Genomic DNA, 17,843 nt, shown 5'->3' with positions numbered 1-17,843 from the left:
AATTAGAGGCACTTTAAATGATGGTAGGTGTGTACTGACTCCTATTTAACATGAGTTTGAATGTGATTTCTTAATTTTGAACATAGCTACATCCCCAGTTATAAGAGGGTGTGCACACTTATGCAACCACATTATTTTATTTTTATTTCCCCCCCCCCCCCCAAAAGATTTCAGTTTGTTTTTCAATTGAGCTATACTGTTTATATGTCACATTAAAGGTGGAAAAAGTTCTGTAATGATTTATCTTTGTCTCATTTTTTTACATCACAAAAACCTGACATTTTAACAGGGGTGTGTAGACTTTTTTATTCACTGTAGCCAGGGCCAAAACTGGGGGGGGCGCTAGCCCCAGGTGGGGCATCTAGGGGGGCACCGCCAGGGGTGCCGTCCCCACCCGAACTGGAAACCGCTGCTCTAAGTGTGTCACTGCTGCCCGATCAAGTATAATGGACAGACAGGTCTCCCTCCTAGTCCTGCCCAGTGCCCAAACAGCCTATGTCTTTTCTGCATGAGGCATCCCAAAGAAGGGGAGGCTTTAAAGAAGGCCCCTGACTGGGGGGTGAAGAAGAGGCCCTGGACATGGGGGTTGCAGGGGAGGCCCTGGACTGGGGGGGTGCAGTGAAGGGCCTAGGCTGAGGGGGGGGTGCAGAGGAGGCCCCAGACTGGGAGGGGGGTTTAGAGGAGGCCCTGGACTGGAGGGTGCAGTGGAGGCCCTGGGCTGATGGGGAGTGCGGATGAGGCCCTGAACTGGGGCAGTGCAGAGGTGTGTGGAGGAGGCCCTGGACTTGAAAAGTGGGGTTGATAAAAGACCTGGATTTGGAGAGCAGGGTGCAGAGGAGGCTTTTAACTTGGGGTGGGCTGTAAAGGAGGCCTTGGACTGGGAGAGTAGTGTAGAGGAGGCCCTGGACTAGGCGGGTGGGTGCAGAGGAGGCCATTGACTAGGAAATTATGGTTGGTGTGGCAAAAGGCCCCTGGATGGGGTGGGGTACAAGTTAGATACTGGACTAGGTGAGGGGGTGTCTGGAGGCGCTGACTAGGGCAGCAGGTGTGTTTTAATTGTTGCAAGTAATGCCAAACAGGAGCAGAGAGACAGGTCGTGTGATTTATTAAAGGAGAAGTATGGCCAAAGCTTGTATGGTTGTACTTCTCCTGTTGATAACATCAGTGCAGATTGTTTTGCACTCCTGTGACCAACTTTCAGATGACAGCGGGCTTAAGCCCACTCTCGGCTGATGTCAGAGTCAGTCCGGGCTGGGGAAAGATCACAACCATATGGTTGGGATCTGCTCACATGCCTGGACCAGCACCCAGCTCAGCCTCTCAGCGAGCTGCTGAGAGCCTGAGCCAGCCAACCCGCCCCTCCACAGCTCAGTGTTTCGGTGAGCACCAGGGGGGAGGGGGGGCAAAGCCAGAGACTGACAGCCACCAGCTCTCTGCTCAGGGAGCACTGAAAGCCGAGCTATGAGTGGTGTTTGATTACTTGGTTCTCAGCCTTAGAGCCAGCGGGGGGACAGATGCAGGTACTTAGGTAAGTATGATTCATAAATAAAAATCCCATACTTCTCTTTTAATTACCAACATCTCCTCTTTCATGCTATCTGGCCCACATGACAAGTAGGCCTCATTTGCATGGAGCATATGCGTCCATGCCCAGTGTGATGGCCGTGTACCGCGTGGGGATGCATGGTGTCCTGTGAATCCTTGTGCAGGCAGTGCAGTCAAAGTCATTTGGGACACAGCAGCTGCATGGACATAGTCGAATGTCAAAATTTGACACGCAGACAGGGAGGGATGCATGTATCCAAACGCACAGTGTCTGCATTCGGATCTGTGCGACCACTTCTATAGGTGAAGCTCTCTGGTGGATGCAGATGCAGCAAAAAGTGGCTCAGCATACAGGACCTGTCTCAGCGCCTGTCTGAATGAGCCCTTAGGGGAATTTATCAAAACTAGAGCAGACAGAATTCGGAACAGCTGTGCATGGCAACCAATCAGCTCATAGCTTTCATTTTTAAAGCTGAACAAGCTGAAGATAGAAGCTGATTGGTTGCCATGCACAGTTGTTCCAAATTCTGACTGCACCAGTTTTGATAAATTCCCTTCACTGTGTTTTACATGTCTTACTCCTGACTACTGCATTCTAAGTACAGCATATTCTTTGTTAAAGTGGTTGTAAAGGCACAAGATTTTTAATCTTTATGCATTCTTTGCATGAAGGTAAAAAACCTTCTGTGTGCAGCAGCCCCCCAGCCCCACCTTTTACTTACCTGAGCCACCTCTCGATCCAGCGATGTCCATGAAAACCTTGGCTCTCCAGGGACTCGCACTCCTGATTGGCTTTTGGCAGCAGCGGGAACCATTGGCTCACACTGCTGTCAATCACAGCCAGTGAGCCAATCAGAAGATGGAAGGAGCGGAGTCAAGCCATGGCTCTGTGTGTGGATGGACACAGAGCTGCGGCTCAGGAGTGTGCCTGCTTGGGTGCCCCCATAGCAGGCTGCTTGCTGTGGGAGCACCCAAAAAGAGGGAGGGGCCAGGGGTGTCAGCGAGGGACCCTAGAAGAGGAGGATCCAAACTGCTCTGTGCAAAATCACCACACAGAGCAGGTAAGTATAACAAGTTTATTGTTTAGAAAAAAAAATGACTTTAATATCACTTTAAGGGTAGCTGTGTGTAGTAAATGATATGCAATAGAACAGCTTTATTTTATTAAAATTAGCATACTGAGGTTTGTACTGTCTGTTAAATACTCGCTTGAGTCATTAAAGCATATGGCACTTTAAGCCCCTCCCAGTGTCGATGCAATCTGACCACACCCACAGTGCCCTTATATTACCACATACCATATATCTTAGGTGGGGGGGGGCAAAAAAAATGTCCAGCCCCGGGTGTCAGATGTGCTAGTTACGCCACTGACTGTAGCTAGTAGTAGTTAGTCACACTCAGCTGGACTTGTTCTGTTATGTTAAAGACATTTCACTGCTTATACATGCAACTAATACAGTTCTCCTGTCCTAGTACTTTACCCCCACCTGGTATTCCCCTGCCCACCAATTTTCAAGACACATTAAAAATTCCACCCGCCAACTACTTCACCCCCAGTCTGTTTTTAGGCTTGAAAGCAGGCACCCCCTTTAATAGTGAAATAGTGCTGTACTAGGACCACCCACAGGCAGCTCCTGCCAAACAGGGCCCCTTTGCTCAACCAGCAGGGCCATGGCCTGGTACAGGAGTACAGCCTGTACCCTCCATATTGACAGTCCAGCTATTCCAAGTCCAGATTGCACACTTTTGTATTATTAATGTAAACATAGGGGTAGATTTACTAAAATGGAGAGTGCAAAATCTGGTGCACCTCTGCATAGAAACCAATCAGCTTCCAGGTTTTAGCCCCTGTTCACATCAGCGCGATTTGACATGCGATTTGACATGCGATTTGACAGGTCAAATCGTATGTCAAATCAGAGCCTATTGGTGCAACGCTGATTTTGTTGCGGCGCACCGATTTCCAAAAGTAGTTCCTGCACTACTTTTAGCAACTTCAGAGGCGATTTCAATAGAGATCTGTGCATGAAACTGCACAGATGTCTTTCAAGACCCCAAAGTCGAGCAGAAATGTGGCTTTGAAATCACGTGAGTTCAGATGACGATTTCAAAGCCGTGTTCATTGTCAAAGCTTAATTGAACAAGCTGAAGTTAGAAGATATTTGGCTACCATGCACAGCCGTACCAGATTCTGAGTGCACCAGTTTTTGCAAATCTCCCCCTTAGTGTCTGCTCACCACCAGGACACTAGGGCAAGTCATAAATTATTTGATTTGATTTTCTTCCATGATGGGTGGTAAAGTACAGTAAATTGTTCAATTCCCCCATCAACACAATTAGTGTTGATGGGGAAATCCCTTCTGCAGCTCTATTGTTCTGCCAGCAGCAAGCCTTCCCAGCCAGCAGAACACAATGATTACTGCTGGCGGCTATAGCCGCTAGCAGTAATTGCATGTAAGAAATCCGACAGGCTGGGTGTGCTTAAGATAGATCAACTTGGGTATAACCAGCCTGCCCATAGATGGATCGAAGCTCGGCCAGTCCCTGCTGACATTCTTTCCATCTATGACCAGCTATAAGAAAGATCAGAACAAACCAAATAAATATTAAATCATTATAAACTATGAAGTATATATATATATAGATATATGTATAATATATTTATTATATACATATATTGCTGTGCAACATTGTCGCTATGCACATGGAATTTGGACACAGGCACAATTTTCATACTTTTAAAATTAAAATGAAACAATCCAAATGAACTTGAACTTGAAGTGCAGACTTTCAGCTTTAATTCAAGGGTTTGAACATAAATATCAAGTACAAATTTTAGGAACTGCAACCATTTTTATATACAGTCCCCCAATTTTTAGGGGCTCAAATGTAATTGGACAAATGAATATCATAAATAAAATGTTCATTTTTAATATTTTGTTGGGAATCCTTTACTGGCAATGACTGCCTGAAGTCTGGAACCCATGGACATTACCAAAGACTGGGTTTCCTTCTTTCTGATGCTTTGCCAGACTTTACCTGCAGCGGTTTTCAGTTGTTCTTTGTTTGTGGGTCTTTCTGCCTTTAGTTTTGCCTTCAGCAAGTGAAACGCATGCTTAACCACTAACCGCACTTGACGTCCGGGAAGTGGTTAAGTTATCCTGACTGGGCGTCATATGACGTCCAGCAGGATAACATGCCGCCGCGCGCCCGTGGGGGTGCGCATCACAGGGATCGGTGGAGCGGTGCGTCAGCCTGACACACCGCTCCACCGATCTTGGTAAAGAGCCTCCGGCGGAGGCTCTTTACCACGTGATCAGCCGTGTCCAATCACAGCTGATCACGATGTCAGTAGGAAGAGACGTTGATCGGCTTTTCCTCACTCACGTCTGACAGACATGAGTAGAGGAGACCTGATCGGCGGTTCTCCTGACAGGGGGGGTCTGCGCTGATTGTTTATCAGCACAGCCCCCCCTCAGATGACCACACTGGACCACCAGGGATCGCCACTAGGACCACCAGGGAAGGGGCAACATGTGGATGGCCAGGTGTATACCCCATGGCCATCCACATGTGCCCAATGTGCCCAATCTGTGCCAATCAGTGCCCACAAATGGGCACTGATTGGCACCAACATGTTTCAAGTCTGCCCAGCAATGCCACCAATCAGTTTATTCAGTGCCACCAATCAGTGTCATCAGTGCCACCTGTCAGTGCCCATCGGTGCCACCTGTCAGTGCCCATCTGTGCCCATCAGTGTCCATCAGTGCCCACCTATCAGTGCCCATCAGTGCCACCTATCAGTGCCACCCATAAGTACCAATCAATGCCACCTACGAGTGCCCATCAGTGCCGCCTATGAGTGCCCATCGGTGCCACCTATGAGTGCCCATCAGTCCTGCATACCAGTGCCCATCATCAGTGCCCGTCAGTGCCACCTCATCAGTGCCACCTCATTGGTGCCACCTCATCTGTGCCCATCAGTGCCGTTGTGTCAGTGCCCGTCAGTGCAGCCATATCAGTGTCCATCTTTGAAGAAGAAAACATACTTATTTACAAAAAATGTTAACAGAAACAAAGAAAAACCGCAGAGGTGATCAAATACCACCAAAAGAAAGCTCTATTTGTGGGAACAAAATGATAAAAAATGTGTTTGGGTACAGTGTAGCATGACCGCGCAATTGTCATTCAAATTGCAACAGCGCTGAAAGCTGAAAATTTGCCTGGGCAGGAAGGTGTCTAAGTGCCTGGTATTGAAGTGGTTAATTGGGTTGAGATCAAGTGATTGACTTGGCCATTGCAGAATATTCCACTTCTTTTCCTGCAAAAAGTCCTGGGTTGCTTTTGCAGTGTTAATAGTGCAAGTACGAGGATAAATGGCGCTACCTATATAATGAAAGGCGACAGACCCTGTTCACTTGTTAGGAGCTACGTGCCTCTATAGTGACTATTGAATGTGCATAGACCAATAGTGCATTCCTAATAAATTACCAATGTGCATGTGCTAATGTTGCAAACCTCACTAGGTTGCCAAATAAACTAGATATAAATAAATGTTTAGAAGTGATACAAAAAACGTGATACTACAATAACAAAAATACAGGTATATGAAAATAAATAAATCAAATAAAAATCAAATAAAGATCAAATAAAAATAATAAATAGTCCCAAAAGTGTAGGACAAATATAAAATATAAAAAAATAGTAGAAATTATATGAAACGACCCCAAAAAATTAACATGCCAAGTCCAAAAAATACATTAAAAAAATCAATCCAACCAAAGTCTTATGTGATAGTTAAGTGCTTGGTGATGATACACAGGAACAAAATCCAGGTGACTTTTAAGTGCTCCCCCTCTTGGGTCCTCACTCACCAGCTCCAGTAACCCCTACAGGGGTATCTCGCATAGCATATAGGCTTGATGCACCGATCATGCAGCCAGGCTCTAACTTTACCAACCAGTATCCAGCTCCTATGGACCTTCCAAGGATATGCTGCAGCTGGATCAAATTGTGTGTGCAAAGGATCCTTCGGGCCGGTTCACACAGGGGCGACTTGTCAGGCGACCTAGTCGCCTGACAAGTCGCCTCCCGTTCTGTGCTACGGAACCGTTCTAATAGGAGCGACGCAAGTCGCTCCGACTTATGCCGCGTACACACGGTCGGACTTTTCGTCTACAAAAGTCCGACAGCCTGTCCGACAGACTTCCGGCGGACTTCCGGCGGACTTTCGGCGGACTTGCAGCAGACTTTCTAACGAACGGACTTGCCTACACACGACCACACAAAAGTCCGACGGATTCGTACGTGATGACGTACACCGGACTAAAATAAGGAAGTTCATAGCCAGTAGCCAATAGCTGCCCTAGCATGGGTTTTTGTCCGTCGGACTAGCACACAGACGAGCGGATTTCGGGGTCCGTCGTAGTTACGACGTAAAGATTTGAAGCATGTTTCAAATCTAAAGTCCGTCGGATTTGAGGCTGAAAAAGTCTGCTGAAAGTCCGGAGAAGCCCACACACGATCGGATTACCAGCCAGCTTTAGTCCGTCGGCGTCCGTTGGACTTTTGTAGATGAAAAGTCCGACCGTGTGTACGCGGCATTAGAAAAAGGTTCCTGTACTACTTTGGGGGCGACTTGCATAGACTTCTATACAGAAGTCGTCTTGCAAGTCGCCCCGGCAGTCGTGTGCAGGTCGCCTCGGTGAGGCGACCTGCAAGTCGTGCCGCGTCTAGTGTGAACCGGCACTTCTTCAAGCCCAAATCAACCAGCTGTACTCCTCTCCTAATGCTCTCTCCAATATCCAGTATAGGTAAAGGTTTTCATGCAAGAAATGAGATATGGGCTCCCATAGTGTAGTATTTAAATAAGGAAATGTTTTTATTCCAAAGTTAAAACAGTAAAAAAAGGAAGACAAAAAAAGTAAAAATAAAAAATAAAAACAAATGTTCCATACTAGGGAAACTCCTCACAAAATGCTACAACTACAGGAGGAATGACAGCTTCAGATCTGTGGTGTGTCTCACTTGCAGCGTGCGCTCCAGCTGCATTCCACAGGCTCACTGACCGCTATCACACCTGAAAATGACGTCAGTGCGTGACTCCGCCTTGTGCATGTTTCGTTATCAAACGTCTTCTGAGGCAGTCCTCAGAAGACGTTTGATAACGAAACATTCCTTTTGTTCCTGTGTATCGTCACCACAAGCACAACTATCACATAAGACTTTTGGTTGGATTAATTTTTTTGATGTATTTTTTGGACTCATTTTTGGGAGTCGTTTCATATAATTTCTACTATTTTTTAATATTTTATATTTGTCCTACACTTTTGGGACTATTTATTATTTTTATTTGATTTATTTATTTATTTTCATATACCTGTATTTTTGTTATGTGTAATATCACGTTTTTTGTATCACTTCTAAACATTTATTTATATCTAGTTTATTTGACAACCTAGTGAGGTTTGCAACATCAGCACATGCACATTGGTAATTTATTAGGAATGCACTATTCGTATATGCACATTCAATAGTCACTATAGAGGCACATAGCACCTAACAAGTGAACAGGGTCTGTCGCCTTTTCATTATATAGGTAGTGACATTTACCCTCATACTTGCACTATTACACTATCACTCTAGTCCCCTATTTGGGGACCCTATGCAGGGTAGGCTGCACACCTAATTTCCCTGTTGGCCTAAACGTGGATATATTTTTATTTAACATTGCTTTTGCAGTGTGTTTTGGATCATTGCCCATCTGTACTGTGAAGCGCTGTCCAATCAACTTTGCTGCATTTGGCTGAATCTGGACTGAGAGTATATCTGACAGTATATCTCTAAACACTGCAGAATTCATCCGGCTTCTTCTGTCTTCTGTCACAATCATCAATAAACACCAATGACCCAGTGCCACTGGAAGGCATGCATGCCCATGCCATCACACTGCCGTCCACCATGTTTTACAGATGACGTTGTGTGCTTTTGGATCATGAGCTGTTCCAAAGCCTTCTCCACACTTGTTTCTTAACCACAGCCCCCGGAAGATTTGGCTGCTAAATGACCAGGCCCATTTTTTGCGATTCGGCACTGCGCTGCTTTAACTGACAATTGTGCGGCTTGTACGACGTTGTATCCAAACAAAATTGACATCCTTTTTTTTCCCCCACAAATAGAGCTTTCTTTTGGTGGTATTTGATCACCTCTGCGGTTTTTAATTTTTTGCGCTATAACACAAAAAAAAAAGGAGCGACAATTTGAAAAAAAGGCACATTATTTTTTACTTTTTGCTATACTATAAATATCCCCCCAAAAATATATAAAAAAACAATATATGTTTTTCCTCAGTTTAGGCCAATATATATTCTTCTACATATTTTTGGTAAAAAAAGAAATCATTTATACAGCAATCAGTGCTATAAAAATGCACTGATTACTGTGTAAATGACACTGGCAGGGGAAGGGGGTTAACCACTAAGAGGCGATGAAGGGGTTAGGTGTGTGTCCTAGGGGAGTGATTCTAACTGTGGGGGGGGGGACATGACAGCGATCACTGCTCTTGATCACAGTGAGCAGTAGATCTCTGTCATTACACAAGGCAGAATGGGGAAATGCCTTGTTTACATAGGCATCTCCCCGTTCTATCTCTCCACACCGCAATCGCGGGCCGTCGGAGAACATCGAGTTACGCCGGGACCAGCGGGCACGCTTCCGCGGCATACGGCGCCCGCGCACGTGCCCAAAAGGCTGCAAATTTAAAGGGACGTACCTGTACGCCCCATTTGCCTGCCTGTACATTCTGCCGATGTACATCTGTGTGCAGTGGTCGCAAAGCGGTTAATCTCTTAATCTTAGAGTGCTTTTCCAGAACTGGTCTGGCTTTTTTAGATGTTTTTGGCTTTTCTATTCTTTAGGCTTATGAATGGTTTGCAGCTTGTGGTGAACCCTCTGCATTTTTCTCTCATCGTGAAGTCTTCTCTTGATTATAGACTTTGACAATGATACACCCACCTTCTGGAGATTGTCTTTCACTTGTCTGGATGTTGTGAATGGGTTTTTCTGTCCCATAGAGAGGATTCTGCGATCATCCCACCCCTGTTGTCTTCCATAGACGTCCAAGCCTTTTTATGTTGCTGAGTTCACCGGTGCGTTCTTTCCTCAGAATGTACCAAACTGTTGATTTAGTCACTCCTAATGTTATTGCCTATCTCTCTGATGAATTTGTTGTCATTTTGGAGCCCTTACAATGGCCTGTTTCACTTGCATGGACAGCTCCTTTGAACGCATGATTTAGGTTCACAGCAATAGATTCCCAATGCAAATACCACACTTTAAATCAACTCCAGACCTTTTACCTGCTTAATTGATGAATAAATAACAAAGGAGTAGCCCACACCCTGGCCATGAAACAGCTTTTGATTCAATTGTCCAATTACTTTTGGTCCCTTGAAAAAGGGGGGGTGGATATTTTTAAGAGCTGTTATTCCTAAACTCTTCCTCCGATTTGGATTTACATACCCTCAAATAAAACCTGAGAGTGTGCACTTTCAGCCCCAAATCCATTATGTAACTATAGATTGAATATGTTTTAGTAAATACCTGAAAAAAACGAAAATATATATGGACCAACAACTGTGTGCGTGTGTGTGTGTGTGTGTGTGTGTGTGTGTGTGTGTATATATATACTGTATATATGTATACTTTATTTATATGATTTTGGACCATTGCTGTTTTACAAGCTATCCATGTGACCCCTACACAGCTGTTTCAAGTATCTTAGTACAGCTATATTCCAGACTGATTTGTCCCAGGCTGACATCCAGTTGTTTATTCCATAGAATATATTTAGAAAACTAACCAAGGATTCCTTTTTGATTTTAGGTTATTTTGATATTAAGCACTGTCTTGAAGGCTTATTAATAGATTTGTGTTGAATACAGTAAATAGTTTTTTCATGGTATTCTAAAATAAGACCCAGTACAGAAGAAAGTTTGTACTTCTTCCATCCCCTTTTTGGATATGTAAACTAAATTATTTTTTATAGTTTTTGTGTCTTCTCTTGTAACTAGTTGTTTTGTGATTGTCTACTACTGAATGATTACTTATGTTTTACTTATACTTTATGTTTTTTTGTTATTTTATTTTTTATTTTTTTACATGTTCAAAATAAACTAACCTAAAATATAACCAATACAGTCTTTAAAGTGTTTCATGCCTTCTCCCCAATTAAAAAATTATTTTAAAAAAAGTTTGGTCTGTACATTTTTAAAATTTCATATTTACTGAGATTTACAAGATGATGTACATATAGCTACCAGCTGTAAAACGTTATTTATTAACAAACGTTTTTTACAACACAATACATGTATACTTTCTTTATTATTCAATGTTGATTTCTTTTTTTTTTTTGCAGCTGAGTTTGTTTTTCCCGAGTGGTATACTGTATATGCAGTGTGCTTTTGGTAGCCGTCCCGCTCTACAGCGATCTTGTAGATTCACTAGTTGGAGTTGCTGTTGTTCTTTCTGGGGCCCCCTGTATACTACCTGTGTATCCACCTTTCTTCTGAAAAACAGCCAGCATTTCTTCAGAAATTCCTAGGTAAGGATGTTGCTTTATTGTTGCTAAACTCTTATCAGTATGAAGACTTGCCTTAGATGAGAAACAAAAACATATATAACTATTGTGGTATAGAGCACACTAAGCTTGATATATACTCGTACATAAGGGTGTAGTTATAAAAAAAAACCACAAAATGCATAGTAAATCTGCCAGTTACAGAGTAATATGTACTAATTATCACTGGGATTTTTTTATGCTTTGTAGTGCCATCTAGTGTTCAAATGCAATATTTCCTATTTATGATTTTGCAAAATCCAGTGGCCAAGTGTGTATTTTCTGTTTTAAATCAAAAGAAAACATTTGACCAGCAAAGGAGATGGCCTATTAATTTGTTGCCTCCATTTACACAGAACTAATTTACATGCAATTTCACTGGCCGAAATTGCTATGCTCTTTATAAACAGACCCCTAAGTGCAGGGGCGGGACTGACCATTCGGCACTTGGACAGTGCCCCGAGGGGCCCCAAGGCCACTAGGGGGGCCCATCAGACTGGCCAGCCTCAGTAAAAACCAGAGATAGTATGTAAAAATCTGTGTATTTTTACATCTGTTCCGTGAAATGTCCCTTGCCGACATCATTTTGCTGTGAAAATCCCAAGGCTATAGCTACCCCGCCTCTGCACTGGCTCCTCAGCCAATAGGAACACAGTGTGCACACCCCTTCCCCACCGCGGCTCATTTGATTTTAGAGCAGGAGTTGTCGACAGCTGGAGGAGAGGAGAGGGAGGAGGGCACACAGCCTGCAGTTTGGGAGGTTCTGCAGTCTGCTGGAAGGTAAGCTTGCTGAGCTGAACTGAGTATATTTTTGTCAGTGGCTTACCCTGGTGAGCAGGAGGGAGGGGAGGATGTGTTTTTGCTCTAGCAGGGCTCCTCCTGTCTCTGAAGTTGATAGATCGATTTTCTGTGTGAGAAGTGCTTTGTTTCTGGAGGAAGGATGTTTTGAACTTGAACGCCAATCTCTACTACACTGCTTGCTCATTACCTGCCCACCAGTACACAGGTACAGTCCCCTCCTCTCCTGCATTACCACCTAATGTGTCTGTGAGCTGCTGGGGCACTACAAGTACAAGCATGTCAGGAGATGGGGGCAACAGTGTGTTCAATCAGGCTGATTTTTGGGTGAAAAGTGCTGGTGTGTGTCTGTGTCTATGTGTATAAATGTACACTGTGTGTCTATGTCTATGTGTATATATGCATACTGCGTGTCTGTGTATATGTGTATATATGTATACTGCGTGTCTATGTCTATGTGTGTATATGTAAACTGTGTGTGTGTCTATGTGTATGTATACTGTGTGTGTGTATACTGTATTGCCCATGCCTGTGAAAAAAAACACTTGTTGCCATTTGGAGGCAGCTAAATGGTGAACTGCTGAGCTCAGCCTCGGATCAGGCAGCAGGGCAGGTCTGGGCACACACCTGTGCAGTGATATCATGGCACACATCAAGCATGGCTTTTATTAATATGCCCCACTGCCAGATCTGAGGCCAACCACAGCAGTTCACTATTCCACTGGCTCTACGACTCACTTGCACAGTTCAGAGCCTGCAACAAGTGGATTTTTTTTCTAATTTAAAGGCCTTTTCCTGCCAGCTGCCTGACACACCAAGCACTAAGGTGCAAAGGTGTGTGTAAGGGGACAATGATAGAAGGTGGCACACTGGGAGGGCTCTGCCATAGGGTAGGACTCTGCGGACTGTGATGTATAGGGAGAATGTTGGAACTTTGATGTAAGGGAGGACTCTGATGTGAGCGTGGCGCTCATCCTGACTGCTGTACTCTATATGTTTTGTTTGTTACTTACTCCTGGAATGGCGGCCGCCTGTAAGCCTGGGGGCCCCATAATCTTCTATTGCCCGGGGGCCCCATGAGTTGTCAGTCCACCCCTGCCTAATGCCCTGTACACACGGTCGGATTTTCCGACGGAAAATGTGTGTTAGGACCTTGTTGTCAGAAATGTGTGTGGACTCCATCACACATTTTCCATCGGAATTTCCGACACACAAAGTTTGAGAGCTTACTCTAAAATTTTCCGACAACAAAATCCGTTTTCGGAAATTCCAATCATGTGTACACAAATCCGACGCACAAAGTGCCACGCATGCTCAGAATAAATTAAGAGATGAAAGCTATTGGCTACTGCCCCATTTATAGTCCTGACGTAGGTGTTTTACATCACCGCGTTTAGAACGATCGGATTTTCCGACAACTTTGTATGACCGTGTGTATGCAAGACAAGTTTGAGCCAACATCCGTCGGAAAAAAAACATGGATTTTGTTGTCGGAATGTCCCATCAATGTCTGACCGTGTGTACAGGGCATAATGCTGCATACACATGAGCGGACTTTACGGCATACTTGGTTCGGCGGACCGAAGTTTGTCGGACAATTCGATCGTGTGTGGGCTTTTTTCCCCAAAAGTTCAACGGACCTAAAAATGAAACATGTTTCAAATCTTTTCGACGGACTCAAGTCCGGTCGAAAAGTCCGCTCGTCTGTATGCTGGTCCGATGGACAAAAACCGCTAGGGCAGCTATTGGCTACTGGCTATGAACTTCCTTGTTTTAGTCCGGTCGTACGTCATCACATACGAATCCATCGAACTTTGGTTGATCGTGTGTAGGCAAGTTCGTTCATTTGGAAAGTCCATCGTAAAGTCCGTTGAAAAGTCCGCAGGACAAAGTCTGCCGTAAAGTCTGCTCGTGTGTACGCGGCATAAGTGTTTATTAATATAATGGGGATCGGTTCAATTTTCCATCAATTTATAGTATTTGCTATTAGTATTAGTGTTTATATTCATCAGTGTTTGGCTGTTTAGTGTAGTGTATGAAAATGTACACCTTAAAGGTAATTCATTCCCCATGGTGGACACATGTTTATTTTTTTTTTGTTTAATAGTTTTGTTTGTTATAGCTGGCAATTAAAGCGGGGGTCCACCTATCTATCGTTTTTTTTTTTTTTAGTTCATTCATAAACTTTTCTTCTCAGCATTACATACTCACATATTGTGTGTAATATGTCCGCCTGTGTCAGATTTAGTCGGAAAGAATAACTTATATTATTCACTGCAGGCGGTTTCCATCTTCATTGTGGGCATTTGAAGCCCACAAGCATTTATTTCCTGGATGTGGGGGGGGTGCCCCCGTTTTGACAGGCACCCAGCCCCCACTTCCTCCCCTGGCACTGTGGCGCCGGAAGGAAGTTCACCTCTCCTTTTCACCTCTCCCAGCATTCACCGCTCGTTCCTGCACATGCTCAGTGGCATCCTGGGAAGCCTGAGACTAGCTCCCAGGAGTCTGGGAGAGGCTAGAAACATGCCTACTCCCACGGGAGGAGAACCAGGAAGTGCAAAGAAGAATAGAAAAATAAAAGGTAATTACGGCGATTTAAATTTTTTTAAACGGCATGTCAGCATCTAGGCAAGGAAGAGAATACATACAGATATTGTTCAAAATTTGGGTGGAACCCCGTTTTAAATGCTCACAGAGGGGTAGATTTACTAAAGGCAAATAGGCACTCTGCAAGGGCAGTTGCTCCAGAGCTTAGTAAATAACGGAGAGCTCTGCTGACTTCCATCATCTAATCACATGTAAGCAAAAATGCTGTTTTTGTAATTTTTCTTGCACATGATTGGATGATGGAAGTCAGCAGAGCTCTCCATTATTTACTAAGCTCTGGAGCAACTGCACTTTCAAAAGTGCACAGTCTGTTTGCCTTTAGTAAATCAAACGTGGGAGTCCATTAGGACCTTGGTCCCTGGACACTTGCCTTGTTTACTCCTTCCCTAACACTGACCTGAAACTTTAGTTTATACTTGTGCCTCTCTGTGTTCAGGCATTCCATTGTCGGCTCTGAAGATAGCTAGCATAATCAAGAGACCATCTCACGCTGCAGATTATCTGTAGCTTTGCTGTATAAAAACAACCCTGACCTCAATAAATGTAACTGTTCTTCACATGATATGAGAAATTACAAAGTATTTGTAGAAGGAGATGTATTTATAATCACCAGGGCTTTTTTTCAGCGGGAACGTGGGGGAACCTCCACCACTGAATGTATGTAGTGGCAAGGAGTGCTGGGTTGTGCTACAGTGTCTATTGATGCTGGCTGCTGATGGACCTATTGTTGCTGGAGGGGATCTATTTCTGCAGAAGGGTTGATTGCTGCTAGGGAGGTCTATTGTTGCTGGTGGGGGGATCTATTGTTGCTGGGGTGGGTCTTATGTTGCTGGGGGATCAGTTGTCACTGGGATGGATCTACTGTTGAGGGAGCAGTCTATTATAGCTGGCTGCTAGAGGGTATATTGTTGCTGGATGGTATTTTGTTGTAGGTGGTCCATTCTTGCAGGGGGGATCTATTGTTGCTGGTGGGTCTATTACTGTTGGCTGTGGGGGGTCTATTTTACTGCTTTTCTTGTTATCAATAACAAATTCCATACAAATGACTTAGTACCATAAATGTTACTTGGTTCTGTATTCTCTAAAAGGGGTAGTGCTGGGAGGTGGGTAGGGGGTGGAACCAAGGACTGGTGCTCAGAGGTGGGTAGGGGCAAAGACAATGGGTAACTCCCAGAGGGGGGAGTTCCTGCACCTATTCTCTGAGAAAAAAAGCCCTGATAATCACCAATGTTATTTTTGCCCAAAGCAGTAAAGATATGTTTTCTTTTTTGTAGGTTTCATTTCTTTGTACACACAGAAGATATGTATGTGCTGTGCTGCCCAATCAACAGAAGAACTAGAGAAGTATAAATAGGCAAATGCTGAAGGTGCCTAATGACCACAGGTGTAACTAGAACCTTCAGGGCCCCGGTGCAAAAAAACATAAAGGGACATACTGACTCCCCCACCTTTCATCCGAGCCCCAGGCTTCCAGTTCTGGGAGGGCGTCCATGGACATCCTCCCAGAACCCTGCTTTCCGCATACTCCCTGGCGCACGCATCTAACGCACTCTGTGACTGTTGTGTACTTCGGACACCACTGATCGCAGATCGCGGTAAAGAGCCAATCACAGCAGCACTTTACCATGTGATTAGCTGATCGCTTGTAAACAGACTTACTGGTTATCGGCAGTCCTTTCCTCCCATGCTGTTTCTATGTGGGGAAAGGATAGCCATTAACCGGCAAGACTGTCAATACATTGTTTACACTAATAATCAGGGCACTGATCATCACCCCATCAGTGCCCATCAGTGCCGCCTATCAATACTCATCAATGCCGCCTATCAGTGCCCATCAGTGCCATCTATCAGTGCTCATCAACATCAGCTATAAGTGCCCATCAGGGCAGCCTATCATTGCTGCCCATCAGTGCCGCCTATCAGTGCTTCCTCAGCAGGTCTCTGGCTGAGAAAATTCCTCTCATATAGCCCAGCCCCTGCACTGACAGTTCCCCCTCCCTCCTCCCTCGCATGGATGGGATAGGAAAGAGCCAATCTGCTCATTTTCCTACTGCCCCTTTCCTCCTGTGTGTGCACCGTAAAAGTGTGAATGATCAAATTCAGCTGCTTAATTTCACACTTCCTGCTATGCACACAGGAGGAGAGGGGCGGGAGGAGAAGGAGCAAATAGGCTCTTTCCTCTCCCATCCATGCTAGAGAGGGGAACTGTTAGTGCAGCCTCTTGGCTGTATGAGAGGGACGCTCTCAGCTCAGAGACCTGCACCCCCCCCCCCCCCGACATTGGCAGGACGCCAGGGCCCGGTCGCAAGTGTGACCTTTGCGACCTTGGTAGTTACGCCACTGCTAATGACTATATGTAACACGAAACATTGTACAGATATAAAATATACATATAAATGCAGTTCTGTAACCAATAATACATTACTATTAGTTTTTAAAACACAAGCTTTAGAAGTACCTGAATTTGACCTGGTATCAGCCCCTTGCAGTCTCTGTACAGCAGGGCTGGAGTGTGAGAGGAGCAATACAAGGGGCAGAAAGCACAGTGAGAGAGATGAGCTTATCACTGTGCTTATTCCTTTCTCCATCCAGTCATAGGCTGGGGCAGGTCCAGGGTGACTTGTGTTTGAATGATTCTGGGCATCAGACTGGGGACATCTTGTGGCCAAAAAACGTACTGCAGAGGGGAATTCTGAATAAAAGACATTACAAGAAAAGCTGGTTTTGGTATTTTTAATAGGATTGTAGTAATTTTTATTTTTTTTACTTTTGGTTGAAGTTCTGCTTTAAGATTGAGTTTCCCTCAGGCAGTGTTACTATATGCACAGTTATTATTGACAAAGCAGGATTTGAGCAGGATTGTGATAATATGCCTAATGAGGATATACACAAATTTCTGTACGTTTGAAACTAAAATTATTGTACAAATAAAATTTCCTGTTAATTTACCCATGCTGTTTTGCATTTAATTTTATTTATTTTTTTATCCTTTAACTTTATGTAAGTGAGACTTGGATTAGTGTGTTTTTGCTTTCAGCTACAAGGATGGTCACCATTAGCAAATACAGGAGATCTTGTAAAAATCCAGCAGCTTCTTCAATTCCACATATATAATTACACAGTTTGTTTTAATGTTGCAATTTTAATGATGGATAACAGTTATTTATTTGTATGTATTTTTATTTTTTTGTGAGAATCAGTTCAAAATATTATAAGGTTGGCTGGGTTATCCCCTAAAGTGTTACTAAACCTTTTACCCTGCATTCACGATATCTGC

The 17,843-nt window shown here is 44.2% G+C and overlaps 1 pseudogene; it reads left to right on the top strand.

The window, feature by feature from the left end:
• The window catches only part of LOC141144987 (Y+L amino acid transporter 2-like), a 104,665-nt pseudogene extending 87,151 nt beyond the window's left edge, over positions 1–17,514 (top strand).
• The last annotated feature ends 329 nt before the right edge of the window (positions 17,515–17,843 follow it).

This window comes from Aquarana catesbeiana, linkage group LG05 (genome assembly GCF_042186555.1).
Source record: "Aquarana catesbeiana isolate 2022-GZ linkage group LG05, ASM4218655v1, whole genome shotgun sequence".
Classification (NCBI taxonomy): domain Eukaryota; kingdom Metazoa; phylum Chordata; class Amphibia; order Anura; family Ranidae; genus Aquarana; species Aquarana catesbeiana.
Note: the sequence above shows the minus strand (reverse complement) of the source record. Positions and strands in the feature narration are given on the sequence as shown.